Here is a 15,638-nt window from a genome sequence, read left to right on the forward strand (position 1 = left end):
TTGGAGTTGGTAGTAAAGAGGTCCGTGAATAATGTACACTGAGCGAGCTCGCAGTCGATAGGGAATCATACGATACCCGTCGGCTTCTGATTCCATTTCCCATCCATAAAGACGGATGGAAGCTTCTCCGGTTTGAAGAATATGAACCCACTCGGGTGAAACGTAAAACAGTTTTAAAAAGGTTCCAGCATCGACGGCGATCACATTTTCCCATCGCAGATAAACGTGTAAGCGAAAGGTTCCTGCCTCTATCATCGATTGGAAAGCAAAATGCTTGAAAGCTTCGATGGACGAAAAATAATGCAGGGTTTTTCCATCGTAACAGGATAAATAGCACATGGTTTCTTGGACGATTTGTTCCATACGCTCCGGGTCCCGAAACCATTCCTCGAAACGGGAGAGAGGTTCCGATTGATGAGCTCGTTCGAGATGACAGACGGGCGTGATTTCCACCAGGGTAGGTAGAACTGCAACGGCATCGGTCGACATTTTAGTTTTGCTTGGTTGGGAAGGAAGAACGAGAATGAACCCTGTAGGCAGAAAAACTCGGATCTATATAAATACTAGTGGAAAAAAGGCGGGGGGAAGGGAAGTTCTTTCTTCCTCCCAAAGAAAGAAAAGTGGGTGGAAAGAAAAAAATCATTTCGCTCACAGGAAAAAAAAAGAATTTTTTTCTTGTCAACATGTTGTCTAGACATGTTTCTAAAAACAGATTTCCAACAAAGGTTCATTCTTTTCTTAGAAATCTATTTTTAGAAAAGAATTGACATATCCTTCACAACAAATTTCTTTTTTCTTTTTTTTTTTTCTCCCTCCAGCCAACTGGATGGGCAAGCGTTTCGGGTCAGATCAGTCCGTGCTGACATTATTTTTTTTTAAATACAATGGAATTAGTATAGGAATGTACTAGAAACTGACCCAAGGTTGAAAAAAAATATCAAAATCAATACTCACTTCTTGACGATTTCTTTTTCCAAAAACCTGTCGAAGAATTCTTGATGGGTTATCCACTCTCTAGACCTGTCTGAAGGGAATCCACTCTAAGGTGAGCGCGCATTTACCTGACGCGAAACTCGGAATATCTGTATAAATAACAAAACGTCCATTCTTAAAAACTCATCGTCTAGTCCATTGAGTTGGTTGGGGGAGAAAAAATTCTCAGAGCTATGGAAAAAATTTCTGAGTAATGAAAAAAAAAAACTTTTTGTTAATTTTTATCATGTCTTATAGACATGATAAAAATTAACTGTCCCCTCTTTTTGTCAAGGAAGGATGTCTCACCGTTTCGAACATGAAACCATAACTCATCCTTCTCATGGCAATTATTCCAAGAATGAGTCACAGTTTGTTTTTCGAAACGGTGAGACATCCTTCCCAGACAAAAAGAAGAGAGAGTTAATTTTTATCATGTCTAGAAGACATGATAAAAATTAACAAAAAGTTTTTTTTTTTCACTCATAAATTTTTTCCAAAGCTCTGAGAATTTTTTCCCAGCCGACTCGATGATCCAAACAAGACAGATCCAAATTGTTTCTAGAAGGAACTCTCCCTTCTCTATTTAAACCACTCGTGTTTCCAACTTCAGTTCAGTCTGTGCTGTGAATTCGACCTGGATACACACTTCTCCCTCCTGGAAAGAATTTCTGTAAAGGTATGCGAACATTTTTCTCAGCTCTTAGAAAATTTTACCAGCTGACTCGATTGACAAGAGACATCTCGAACATTCTGTTATCTGCGGAAGCCGTTTCATTTTCGTGCAGTCCATGCTGTGGACTCACCTGAATATCCATTGCCCCTCCCTTCTGGAAAGGGTCGTAGCTTTTTTAGATCCTCGTCGCTCTTTTTACGTTTCGTTGGATATCTAGGACGAACTTTTTTACCTTATTCCTTTCAAACTCTAATATTGCGGTTGGAGAGCCATCATGGAAAATCAGCCATGATCCTGACGGATCTAAACCGACTCCTTGAAAGCAGAGCTATGTCATGTTTTTTTGATGACAGATTTCCAAGCTCCGAGTGATGAGAAATTTAGAAATTTTGCAGTGTTAACGGAAAGGAGGAGACAGAAACCTGGAGAATGGAAATGAAGCTGAGAAAAAATGCTAAGAGCTCAGAAAAAAAAAAGGCTCTTTCCAGGAGGGAGGAGAAGCGCGTAACTAGTTGAGTGCACAGCACACACGGATCTGAAGTTGGAAACGCGAGGGGTTTAAATAGAGAAGCGAGAGTTTCTTCTAGAAACAATTTTGGATGTCTTGTTGTTTGGATCATCGAGTCGACTGGGAAAAAATTCTCAGAGCTCTGGAAAAAATTTTCTGAGTGAAAAAAAAAAAAAAAAACTTTTGGTTAATTTTTATCATGTCTTCTAGACATGATAAAAATTAACTGTCCCTCCTTTTTGTCTAGGAAGGTTGTCTCACCGTTTCTAAAAATAATCATGACTCATTCTTGGAATAATTGCCTTGAGAAAGAGTGAGTGATGGTCTATTTTTAGAAAGGGTGAGACTTCCTTCCCAGACAAAAAGAAGAGAGAGTTAACCAAAAGGGTTTTTTTTTTTTTTTTCAATCTGATCTAGAGAAATTTTTCTAGCCGACTCGATCGACAAGACATGACATGACCGTTGTTTTTTTTTTTTTTTTTTTTTTTTTTTTTTAATAATGGACTTTCACCAATTCCTTTCAACCCTCCGAGTTTGGCTTTGGATCCGTGTCCGTGCTTCCACATTCAGAGCTCTTTTCTTCAACATTTCGATGCAGGGGAAGAATCAATTCTTTCACGACGTTTAGATATTCTTTCAGAATGCTAGAAAACTCATTCAAAGAAGAAGTATCTAAGGGTGGAGTTGCCGGTTGAGGAAAATTCACGAGTCTTGGAACCGGATTATGCGAATCCGTCTGTATACCAAACTGTAAAGGAGAACCACCCGCTTTAGGAGAGCAGATAATAGTAAGATCCATCTTTTTCCAATTTTGATTTGAATATACTTGTTTGTTCTTACTCGAAACATTTTCCTTTTTCTTCCTCCTCATCCAGGAACTGAATTCCAGGTGGAACGGAAGCATTTGTAATAAACTGTTGTTTCTTGGTTCCACACGCCTGACATTTTCCCGTGACCATCGGCCGTCGATTTTTGGACATGCGATAGTGGACGTCGACCGTATCGGTCTTGGTTCGGCATTTCACACACCAAATGGAATACGAAACAGGTTCCGCGTCAGAATGCTCCATTGCAGTAACACACTCTTTATTATTTTCTTCTCTTTCGATAGAGAGAGAGAGATCTTAACCAGAAGTGTAGATATAAAATTTAGGATACGTTTCGGATCCGTCGGCTCTTTTCGCATACCCCACTTCTTCACAGAGGTATTCCGTTTGCTGATCCGCTCTTCGAGGATAAAACTCGTTTCCCCAAGCATCGCGAGCATAACGAATTCGATCGCCGGCCGTTAAACAATATTCGACTCCATCCGCCTTTTTAAGATACATTTCATGCCCCGATTCGTCTTTGGCATAAGGGAATAAAACAGACGTATAAAGCGAATACTCGTCCCCATTTTGAAATTTCGGGTAGTATTCTCGTCCAAAAGACGTTCGGGCATACCGTCGAGGAGCTAAAATGTATTGGTTTCCGTTTAAATCTACCGCGTAATTCTCATGACCGTTTTCGTCTCGAGCCAAGATAGGATTTCCTTCAGGATCCGTGACGTATAATTCGTAATGAGGATGTTGGGGGTCGGTCGGGTATCGTTCTTTCCCCGATGCGTCTACTCGATAAACAGACATGCTTAGTTCTCGTCGCCTGCTACTTCCTCCTCCCACTCGAGACCCGTTGAGATGAGGGTATGAGGTTGATATCTATAAAATGGGTTGACCCTTTCAAACTATTCCATTGTTTAAAGACGGGTGGGTTAGGAAAAAAAAATATTAATAAAAGCAAATACCCAGGCAGCATGCATTCGTAAATTGCACGAGAAAAATACGTGCAATTTACGAATGGCCTTTCGTATAAAAAACGTTCAAGTTGAACGTAAAAATATCATAAAAAGTGTCCAGTGGCAATTACTAAATATTTACGTATATTTTTACGTTATACTATACGTAACTTTTACGTAAAATTTAGGTACATTTACGCGAGAGACTACTGTTCATTCGCAACTTTTACGTATAATATACGTAAATTTCAGGGATTTACGTATATTTTTAGTAAAAATTTACGTATATTTATCGCATATACGTAAATCTCAATTTTTTGCTTCACGTATGCGTATATATTAGTAAAAATTTACGTAAATTTCCCCGATTTTTTACTGTATATAAACGTACATATTATGTAAAAATTAAGATAGATATTCCCCGTATTTTACGGTACAAAAACGTATATATTTGATAGTAATTGACCTAAATCTTCCCTATATTTTCTTTGCATATGCGAATGACTGGTAAAAATTTAATCCGATGTATTCTCCACTTTACTGTGTATAAATGCACATTTTTTGGTAAAAAATTTGCATAAATCTCCAATTACCTTTTCACTGCATTTTTCATAAAATGTACTTATTTTAATCTCATATTTTTTATATAAATCTATGCAAAAACTTTCTGTATGCTATGATTAAAAGGTAAAATAATTTTTATATCAAATTCTTACATATCTGCCTTTTAGTTATGTACAGCAATATGGAATATATATAACTAGAAAATTTAAATGCACTAGTAAATGGAAAAAAAAAAAAAAAAGAAAAAGAAAAGAAAAGAAAATTCTATTAAAAAATTATGTAACACTTAAAGGCTGAAAATGACTTTTAATATTTCATTTCAAAGTCACTACAAAATACGCAATAAATTTCATAAACATCAATTCTGTGTTTTAAATCAATTAATGCCATCATTCATTTGCATTTTTGTTTACTAAATTCATTTCATAAATTTAAATTTAGTAAAAAACTGTAGCAAACAGTTGTTTACTAAATAACACTTTAAATAAATTATTTGCTTTTCTGAAGGACATTTTCTTATGCCATGTAAATGAACGATAGCATTGATTTAAAACATAGAACTCAGGTTTACAAAATTTATTGCATATTTTGTAGTCACTTTGAAATGAAATATTAAAAGTGATTTTCAGCCTTTTAGTGTTATGTAATTTTTGAATAGAAATTATTTTTTTTGCATTTAAATTTTCCAGTTATATATATTCCATATTGCTGTACATACCTAAAAGGTGGACATGTAAAAATTTGATATTAAATTTTATCTTTTAATCATAATATGCAGAACATTTTTGCATAGATTTATATAAAAAATAAGAGATTAAAATAAGCACATTTTACGAAAAATGCAGTAAATAGGTAATTGGAGATTTATGCAAATTTTTTACCAAAAATGTGCACTTATACAAAGTAAAGAGGAGAAGACATCGGACTAAATTTTTACCAAAGTCATTCGTATATGCAAAGAAAACATAGGGAAGATTTAAGTCAATTATTATCAAATATATAAGTTTTTGTACCGTAAAATACAGGGAATATCTACGTTAATTTCCATCTAAAGTACAATATAGTTAATTAACAAATTCAGTAAACGAATGTAGCACAAAAGAAAACATCATACGTTTAGATTATTTGAATGAGTGTGCTAAATTTTAAAATTGTTAAATATAGACCAGGAAATTGTAAAAAACTTACCTTTTCCAATAGTTTACCAAGTTGACTTTGTTATTTTCCTTAAAGATTAATGTTTAATGTCACAAATATTTCATTCATATCTTCAGATAATACACAAATCTATACATATTTATTTATTAAAATTCTGTTTATCCCAAACATGTTAAAGAAAATATTAATTTGCATGCAAGTTAATCGAGTAACTTCTGTTTTAATTACACACATAATTATGATATGTAAAAATTTTACATTTATCAGTCAATCTTGCAATGTATTGTAATCTATTATTGTTGTCTTTTTCAGTTTAAAATCTTATAAATATATTAGATCAGTACTAAAAGTTCACCTCTACAAAAGAAATGCTTTATTGAGGTATTTTTAAAAAGTTCCCTTTTACAATGTAACTGTTAATTTCATAAATAAGTTCATAAAATTATGCAAATTCAAAATTACCTAAATATGTTCTTTATTTTATCTTATATACCAGATAAAATTTCAAAAAGTTAATTTGTTTAGGAATATTGAATTTTTTAATATTTATCTCATGTGACTTTTTCTATAACATCATTATAAATGTGCATGTTGATGTGGACATATCAATTATTTTTTTCATCAAATATCTTTATGGTATTAAATGATTTAAAAAGAGGCAACTGGACAAAAGAAAGCAATTAGAAGTTGGCTAATTTTTTATTAATTTGTTGTCAAACGCTGTGCATTTTAGATTATGCTCATATGATGACAATGAGTTATTTAAATTATAAAATTATTATGAACATATCCCACATAAATTAACAAGTATAAAATTTCAAGTTGTTTGAAGTATTATGAACTGTAATACTTGCAAAAGAAATTCACATGAATTTAATTTAAGAATTAGGTTTATTTTACAAGTATTCAAAAACTGCAATTACTGTTAAACAATAAAAACTAACATTAAATCTGAAGAGCATATTTTTTTCAATAATAAAATTCAACATAGACTTCATGCAGCTTCGCCATATTTGTTCTATAGTTTGCTGTCTTTAATATCCTGCTCAATTTTTGTAAAAGTGAATTCTTTGTCACCCAATGTTTTGAGAACAGCTCCTAAACAAGAAAAAGAAAAATTTGTAACAATTTCACACTTCAGAGGTTTTCAGTTTTTAAATATAGTTGAAGTATTAAAAGATGCATATAAAATGCACTGAGTATTTCATATTTAAAAATTTACATTTCAGTAACTAAAAATTTAATTTCACACTATCACACAGTAAGCTTCAATTATATACCTTACACAATGCCTATAATTTCAAGTGAAAAATACTTAAGATTTGTTTAGAACTGCAAGGTTGAGAAAGTCTTTAATGGCTACGTTTGTATTTAAGTACATGAGAAAAAACTTAATTTTGTATTAATTATATTGCATTAGCCTTTTCAATTTTACTCCTACATATAGTAAAGAATATTCACTTTCTTACAGATAACTTTTTCTTAAATAAAGAGTAAGCAGAAAACTAATCACAACACTATATACATATAACAGAATACTTCATAAACATATACATGTCATTAACATACGTATATGCATTAACAGGCTATTTTACACATTTCAATAAACCAGAAACCAATACACAATCAAAAGTATTATCAGTAAATTCCTCCAAAATCAGAGCAAAAATCTTTAATTATGATAACAATGGCATCTCAGTTTGCAATATAAAATATTTCAAGTCTACATTCATGTGCATTCTAAGCAAACAGAATGCTGAATAACAATAAAATTATAAATACCATAAAAAAGTTAAGAGCCACGTAGAATGATAGCAAGACTAAATAAGTCTTCCTTCAAAAATCAATTTAAATTCAAAAATTTGCCTTCCTGTTTAACATCTCAAAATAGGGTTACTGCTTTCACTAACTAAATTTCCTGTCTTGGCAAAATAAAAATTGTCACTTCTGTTGCAGGAAATATTTGCTGCAAACTTTGTATGCAAATAATCCAGTGAAAAAATTTTAATTGTGGCTTGAATATTTTCTTTATTAAATAAATGAAAAATTGCCACATAATATTAATTTATGATCCACATGAAGCTTTTTACCTCTACCATATCATGCAGCTATTTTAAAATATATACTCTCATATAAAAGCCACAGAATTTTTTTACCAATATTAATATAGTATAAATCATTAATAAATCTTCTAAAAACAGCCCCAAATTTTCTGAATTTGATACCCAAAACATAATTCTACATAACTGTTAATGTATGCATTTGCTTGCACATACTTAAAATGAATTATACACACAAAAACTTAACATATTAACTTTAATAAATTCTTAATTAGCAGGATGACTCAATTAAGGCAAAATATGAAAGAAATCTACCTGATGGAATAATTGTAAAAGATATATTTAAAAAAAGCTAATATTGTTTACCTTACACATAGCAGAAATTGAGTAAACTGTATGCAGCTGGATTATTTATTAGGAATAGAAGTTAGATCAAAGTACCAAAGTCACACTAGGGCTTTAACCATTTGGGTGCAAAGAAGCACCTGAATTTCAAAAAGAATAATTTAAAAAAGCTAATAGAATTATATAATTTTTACAATCTAGTACAAATAATAGACACATAAACAACACTAAATGCCAATTATTTACTTGCATATTTTCCTTCTTTGTGTACTTTACTCCTTAATTTTTCAGGATATGATTTAGAAACAGAGTTATGGTAAAAATGTATACTGGTAAAAAAAATATTGCTGAAATTGATAAGTCCTTTGAATTATATACTATGGTGCAAAGAGGGATGGAATATGTGACTAAATATGATAAATCAGATTACAATAACATTAAACAAATAACATGAAAAACTGAAAAAAAGAAATTTTATTTGAAATTATTTTTTAACTCATGGAAAGACAGACAGTATTTCCAACTTATTAAATTCAATTATATTTTACCTTTGTCAAACCGATATTGGTAAGAGAGTTGTATTTAAAATCGGTGCTAAGCTAAAACTGCTTTCTTGCCTAATTTTATACTATTGAAAATACCGGTAATAGTCAAAGTTATTCGTACTCAATATGTGTAAGATTATTAATGAGCTGCCAAACCGCAGTTAACCATCTAATATACTACATTCAACATTATTACTTTTCTTTTTGAATGTCAGGTTTTCATTATTTCTGCCAATATATCTGTAACAGGACATAAAGATTGAGTTAATGTAGAATAGAAAATTACCTTGCAAGTTAGCACCTTTACCTTAGTGGCAGTACTTCATTCTCTAGAAAAAACATTTTAAATTATTATACCTAAACAAAAAATTCATATTTGTTACAGCAAAACATCATTAATACAATAAACCAGAGTTGAATGCAAATCTAGTTTAACTCCATTCTTGAAAACTAGTTTATTACTTTCAATTTAATTTAAAAATAATAAAAAATAAGGTACGTATTATGATGACTACCTAGATATCTCGCCTAAACTGGCAATCCTTGTAGGTTATACAGGTTATAGAGGGCACTAAGATAGAGAGTATTAATCCCACACTAGGGACTCTAACATTTGGTAGGAACAGTTTGAAAAGTGAAACAGATATTTATAGTGAACCAATGCAAAACAAAAACAATAGTTCTTTAGGGACAAAGCCCCTTTGGACTAATAAATCCGAGTAAATTAACAGCTTTTAGCTATTTTTTCTTCTTGTAAAAAATAGACATACATAATATTTTTAGAAAATAACAGTACTTTAAGCATGCAATTTCCACATATTTAACACAATAATTCATTCTAGCTCTGTTGCAATACTGGCAAAGGTACTCCTCTGTTATTAGGATGGGATTCAGAAATGTACAATGAAACCTCGAGATACGAGGAAAGTGTGAGCAAAATACGAGATTAATTCGAGTAACGAGCAATGAGCCAGGCTGTTGGTATGGGTAGCGCCATTTCCCTATCCGGCTCAACTCGGGGAATCCCCTCGTTAGATCACTCAATGTTCTTTTATATACGTGTTTGTGCACTTGCAAGTTAATTGTTTTGACATTTAACGTGAAAATAATTATTTCAAGATGCCTCGCAAGAAAATCGTTGCCTCAGATAGTGCTGCAAAGAAAAATAAGGAGGCCATGGCCGTCGACATCAAGAAAGAAATCGTAGATAAACATAAGCATGGTGACGGAATTGGCGAAGACTTGCGGCCTTTCAATATCGAAAATCTATACTATTCTGAAGAAGCAGGAAGAAATTAAGAAACCTGATGTAGCCAAAGGAATTATCGTTGCTTCCAAGCACCATAAAAGTACTCCTAGATGTTGAGAAGCTGTTGTTGGTGTGGATTAATGAGAATGAGTTAAAATGTTGGTAACAAAGTTAAACTATTGTTATATTATTTACCAGTGTTATTTATTAGGAAAAATTGACTTGATATTAAAATAATGATGATATAAAAATTAATATTTTTTGGGGTGTGGAACGGGTTAACTGAATTTCCATTATTTTCAATGGGGAAGCTTGTTTCTAGATACGAGAAATTCGCTATACCATTTGAATGCTGGAACGAATTAAACTCGTATCTCGGGGTTCCACTGTAGATATGTAAGCATGTGTATATGCATGTATGCGCATATACACATACATACATAAAGAATATACACATGCACACACAAGCACCTACATTTAAAAATGCATGCATATAAACACACATTTCTGAATCTCCTGATAACAGAAGCATACCTACATGAATCATAGGATTTACATTATTCAGTTTCATTAGAATTCTTAAATGCAGAGGATTTACATTAATGAGTTTTATTAGAATTCTTAAATGCAGAGGATTTACATTAATGTTTTATTAGAATTTTTAAATGCAGAGGAATTACATTAATCAGTTTTATCAGAATTCTTAAATGAAATCTTCACTATCCGAAAATTCAGTTTCATTTCCAGCTGAAACTGTATCAGGACAATCTCATTTATATTATTTCCCTCTAACAACTGAACATTTTGAAAACCTTTTCTATTCCATGGAAAACTAATGCTACATTAAACATACATTTTCTAAATCTGAAAATTTTAAGTTAGCTTAGAAACTGTAATCATTCTTAAAAAAGTTTGATTTATGCAGATGTTAGATCAATAAAATTACTTTCCTGTGAAAAAGTAATATGGCATTGAACAACACGATTTTACACATCAAGATATACTGAGTGAAAATTCCTGAAATGTTTTATTTCTTGGTATCTCTGCAAGAATTGTATAAATAAGACTACCTCCCTTTTATAAAAAAAAAAAAAAAAAAAAAAAAAAAATGTTTAGTAAATATACTATGAAGAAAATTTGTTACATTATTTACAGTTCATAATTAATAGAAAATAAATCATTTCTTATCTTATCAGAATTTATTTTTATCACATTCATAAACAGTACTAATTTAAACAAACATACCATTACGATTTCAATAACTATGAACTAGAAAATCCAAATCTGCATCTTTGCTGGTTAGTAGATTGGACGTCTCGTTTACTACAATTCAGCAGGGTGCTGACTCCCCAGACTGTAATATATATAGATAATTAATTTACAAGGGAAAAAGCAACAAAAATATAAACAATTTCTTCGTTTTATATAAGCATTTCTGCACATTTACAATTTAAATTTTTTTAACTATCTAGTTATATCAAAATACATGATTTTGTAAAATATCATTCAAATAATTTAAGGTATTTTAGATCATATACCAATTTTTCAATAAATTTTTTCATGCAAGTCTAATAATCAACATAACTATCAAGTTTTGACTTCGAAAATTATGTTTAGAGAAACTTGAAGCTGCAGTAAATAGTAATAAATTTATTCAAAACTGAAAGTAAAGCATTCTTACTTTATTTTCTTTCTTTAACTATGGCAGATCTTTTAAAACAACAAAATCAAACAAACAAAAAAGAAATGCATTCATGAAAGGACTTAGGACTTACTTATTATTCATGAAAGGATATATTTCAGTAATTACTAGTGCATAAAAATTCAGTATATATATAAAAAAAAAAATGAACACAGATTTGGAACAAAGTACCTGTGTTTCTATGGCATAAAGTTTCCTTTTTTAATAGCACAATATCTTTGAGTTAAAGATTATATATTAAAGCAAATTTATAAAACTAAATTCAAAAATAAGAAATTAAATTATTTTTAGGGAAAACACTAAGCAAATAAAAAATTTTGAATTTCATAAATAAATGAAAGTTACATGCTTTATTTTTTGGCATAAGGTAGATAACATTTCCATAACAGATTTCTGAACAATTAGTCATGTTAATATTGGCTTTCTTTTTCCATTAAAAGCTATTTCCTGCTTAATTACAGTATGCTTTAAGATAAATATTAAAACGTTTGAGTAAAAATAATATAACTATAAAAAGATGAGACACATACAAAAAGGAGTGACACAAACAGTAAGAAACAGACTAGTGCAAAATTTAACAGTACCAAATCCTGAAAATGAATCATTAGGCACGTACACAAAAGAACAACACATGGAAAATCACATTTCCTACACAGACGCTATTTATAAAATTTTATATAGGTGAAAAAGGTACGAGTATTAAACACTGAAAATATAAAATATTGGGTTTTCATCCGCAGAGAACCCGTTGGCGCCGTTGCGATGAGCCGAGCCGCAAACGTGATATTTTGTAAACGTGATTTTTAGTGCATGTAAATTCAAGTTAGCAGACAAAACAATATATTAAGCATATGGTAGTAGAAATTCACAGATAATAAGCATGTAGATGTAAAACTAACCTGTTAAACGTGATATACGAAAATTATATTAAATTCAATTTAGCACAGAAAACAATATATTAAGTATAAGACAATATAAAGCATTTATAACGGAAATAAAAATTCATTTGAAAAATATAAATTAGTATTAATGTACTGAAATTAACCTGTTAAACGTGATAAACAAAAACAAACAAAAAAAATTGTTTTAAATTCCAGTTAACACAGAAAACAATATATTCCTTACACCAGCAGTGGTTTGCAAATTTTGATGACCATGGTGATGCATCAAACTATTCTGTCATGTTAGATAATCAATATTTTTTATTTCAATTTAATCATCTATTTATGTCACACTTGCCATCCTCTGAAAGGTTAATGTTAGAAAAGCATTAACAATATATTATCTTGTTAAAATTTTACGCCAGAAAATTGATTTATTCTCATAATTTTAGATGACAATAGCCAATAATAAAAATAAAAGCATTACTTAGTAATTTAAATTGCTGGTTCTTAGAGCTGTTAATAATTAAGAACACAACGTGAACAGCCGTGTTATAAATTAGCTTCACCCCTCCCGCCGTATTTTCTTCCTTTCATCCCGAACCGAGAACCGGCATCTATCTACGAAAATATTTCTATCTATTCGTTGTTAAAAAATTCAGAAAAAATAATAATAAGTAAGAGAATAATAATATAAATCTGCAAATGCGAACAACGACAGTAATAATTCAACAAAATGAACGCAAGAGGAATGGTTGCAAACTTCGAACAAGCGAATAGGATAAATCCGCTGGGTTACCAGGTTTGAACTATTATCGCCAAAGTTGGCGATGTTTACATTTACCGGGTTATCTGCGGAAGTGCTTCCAAAATATTCACTTACTTTCTTCAAATAATTAGTAACTTCGATGGATTCTGTCACAAACGCCAATCCACGAACAAACAGTATTCTTTGCGACTTTACCATTTTTTTTGACCGCCATTGCTGAGTGCTGACTTCACAAATATCCCGCCACAACCGGAAGTAGAAAGTGTCTGCTTTGCCATTGGTCAGTGAACAAGAATTGCAACGCTTTTTTTTTCTTTATAATTAAACATATTAAGAAAGCAAGGAGGTTAGAATAGAAGGAGGGAAGGTTCAACTCAAACGGTGAAGCTTGGCGGCCATCTTCCTGTTATCACCGTGACTTGTGCAAGGAAGTCTGTCATTGCAACATTTTTTTCTTTTCTTTTTGAAGCATGTCAGCTTGTATTGCATATGGATGCACAAATAGATTCTCGAAAAAAATTCCGGGTATTATTTTTAACACGTAAGTATTAATTTTCTTTTTTTATGTAATATGACAACTATGTCAAAAAATATCACAATGTCATGTGGTTTTCTTTCCAGATGTGGAAAAAAAGGACTTAAAATAGGTTATTTAATATAACTATAATCAAAATATATTAAATACATTTTAATGTTTCTGTTTATAGCTCGTATCTTCGTTCCTTAAGATACAATGCTATATGGTAGGATTTAAATTGTATAATTTGAACGTTTTAGTTAATTCGTTTTATAACTTTCATGAAAAGTAAGAAATCAATTGTTACTATTTTTATTAATTGTAAAGGTGTTAAATAAAGCAATGCTTTTCTTTATATATTAATTATTATTCATTTTTTTAAGTTAAGATAAACTGTTGTGTTGTTAAAAATTTTTTGCATAAACTTACAAATTTCTGGGCAGTATAGTGATAAAATTAAGTAAAATATTTACACCATTGAACATGTGGAAAGATGTATCCAAAAACTTATATAGGTGTATTTCTGTAATTCAACTTTATTAAAGGCAGTTTCTTTGAGATTAATAAATATGAAATGCGCATAAACTGAAATCAATGAATTCACATAAATTTGTTTCATTTTATTAAGATTTATTTTCTAACCTAAGCGAATCCGTGAAATATGCAGAAACATCATTTTTTAAAGGCTTTAATGTTATGCGCATGCATTTAGATTTCGAACTATTTCTTAATAATTTGCTGTACATAGTAAATTATGGATATCATCTTTATTACTTTAAAACAAAAATTCAACAATAGCGAGGGATTTCATTATAAATTTAACATATTTTTACTGGAAAATAAATGCACAGAACAGCTTAGAAACACGTACAGTCGGTCACAAAAGTATTCGAACACCGGTACCCATTCAGAAAATTTACTTTTCCGTTGAGAAACAAAATTGTCTCCAGAGTCCATCTTGGTTCGATAGAAAAAAAAAAACAAAAGGATGGCTCATGTCCAAAATTGGCTAGGTGTATGAAACAAAATACAACATGACCTATCTGGGTGAGATGGGAAACAAAATGGCTGCTCACGTGATCCTTTATTGCGCTCAGAGAAAACGCAATGTGTCGCTGCGGCTCGTCTCGGTTCGCGAAGAGTGAAAACCCAAAACGGTCTGCAGTGTCTATCTTTGTTGGATGAGAAAACAAAAGGATGGCTCATGTCCAATTTATTTAGGTGTGGGAAAAAATATAACGTGACCTATCTGGGTGAGATGTCTCCAGCGATCCAGTATAGACTTTTTCCCCATCTGCAATAGGTGACATCTATAAACAATTTCATTGAAATCTCCTCGAAATATAAGAAACAGCTAGCTCGTGAAATTGTAAGGTATTCCCAAAGAATTCCACTTCTTGAAGAAGGAAAAACATGCTAGATGCAGATGAAGTAGAGAGAGAGAGAAAAAGCATGTTGCACTATGGAGAGCCCGCACGGTTCTGAACAGAAAACGTGGAATGCTTTTATAGAAAAGAGTTGAAAGTGAAAGTAAAAGCCGATTGGAAATTTTTCACTTGGTTGCCGACTGGGAAAAAATTTTCAGAGCTCAGAAAAAAAAATCTGAGATGTAAAAAAAAAAAAAAAAAAAAAAAAAAAACTTTTTGTTAATTTTTATCATGTCTTCTAGACATGATAAAAATTAACCCTACGCCCCTTTTGTGTGGGAATGTTGTGTCACTGTTTCTAAAAATAGACCATGACTCATTCTAGGAATTATATGTTTTAAAAAGGATGAGTTTAAAGTTTATAAGATAAGATAAGTTTTTAAAAAGGATATGTTTTAAAAAGTCTTTGGGTTTCTCCATTCCAAAGTAAACAAAGTGAAGACATCAAATTAATAGAAAAAAAAGGAAAAGTTTTTTTTTCTTTTTTTCTT

The 15,638-nt window shown here is 31.1% G+C and overlaps 1 long non-coding RNA gene across 2 annotated transcripts; it reads right to left on the reverse strand.

The window, feature by feature from the left end:
- Positions 1-6,510: 6,510 nt before the first annotated feature.
- LOC146995400 (uncharacterized) lies at positions 6,511-13,205 on the reverse strand. 2 transcript variants are annotated; one of them, XR_015043024.1, is made up of 5 exons: positions 12,922-13,205; positions 12,679-12,798; positions 11,097-11,205; positions 8,889-8,931; positions 6,511-6,750 (listed from the first exon to the last, which is right to left on the reverse strand). It is a non-coding gene; the product is annotated as an uncharacterized LOC146995400 (long non-coding RNA). The 2 variants fall into 2 exon arrangements; XR_015043023.1 differs by having other exon boundaries at positions 12,679-13,199.
- Positions 13,206-15,638: the final 2,433 nt, after the last annotated feature.

Source organism: Stegodyphus dumicola, chromosome 9 (assembly GCF_044657685.1).
Source record: "Stegodyphus dumicola isolate Sdum_Otavi_A_Nest chromosome 9, ASM4465768v1".
NCBI classification, from domain to species: domain Eukaryota; kingdom Metazoa; phylum Arthropoda; class Arachnida; order Araneae; family Eresidae; genus Stegodyphus; species Stegodyphus dumicola.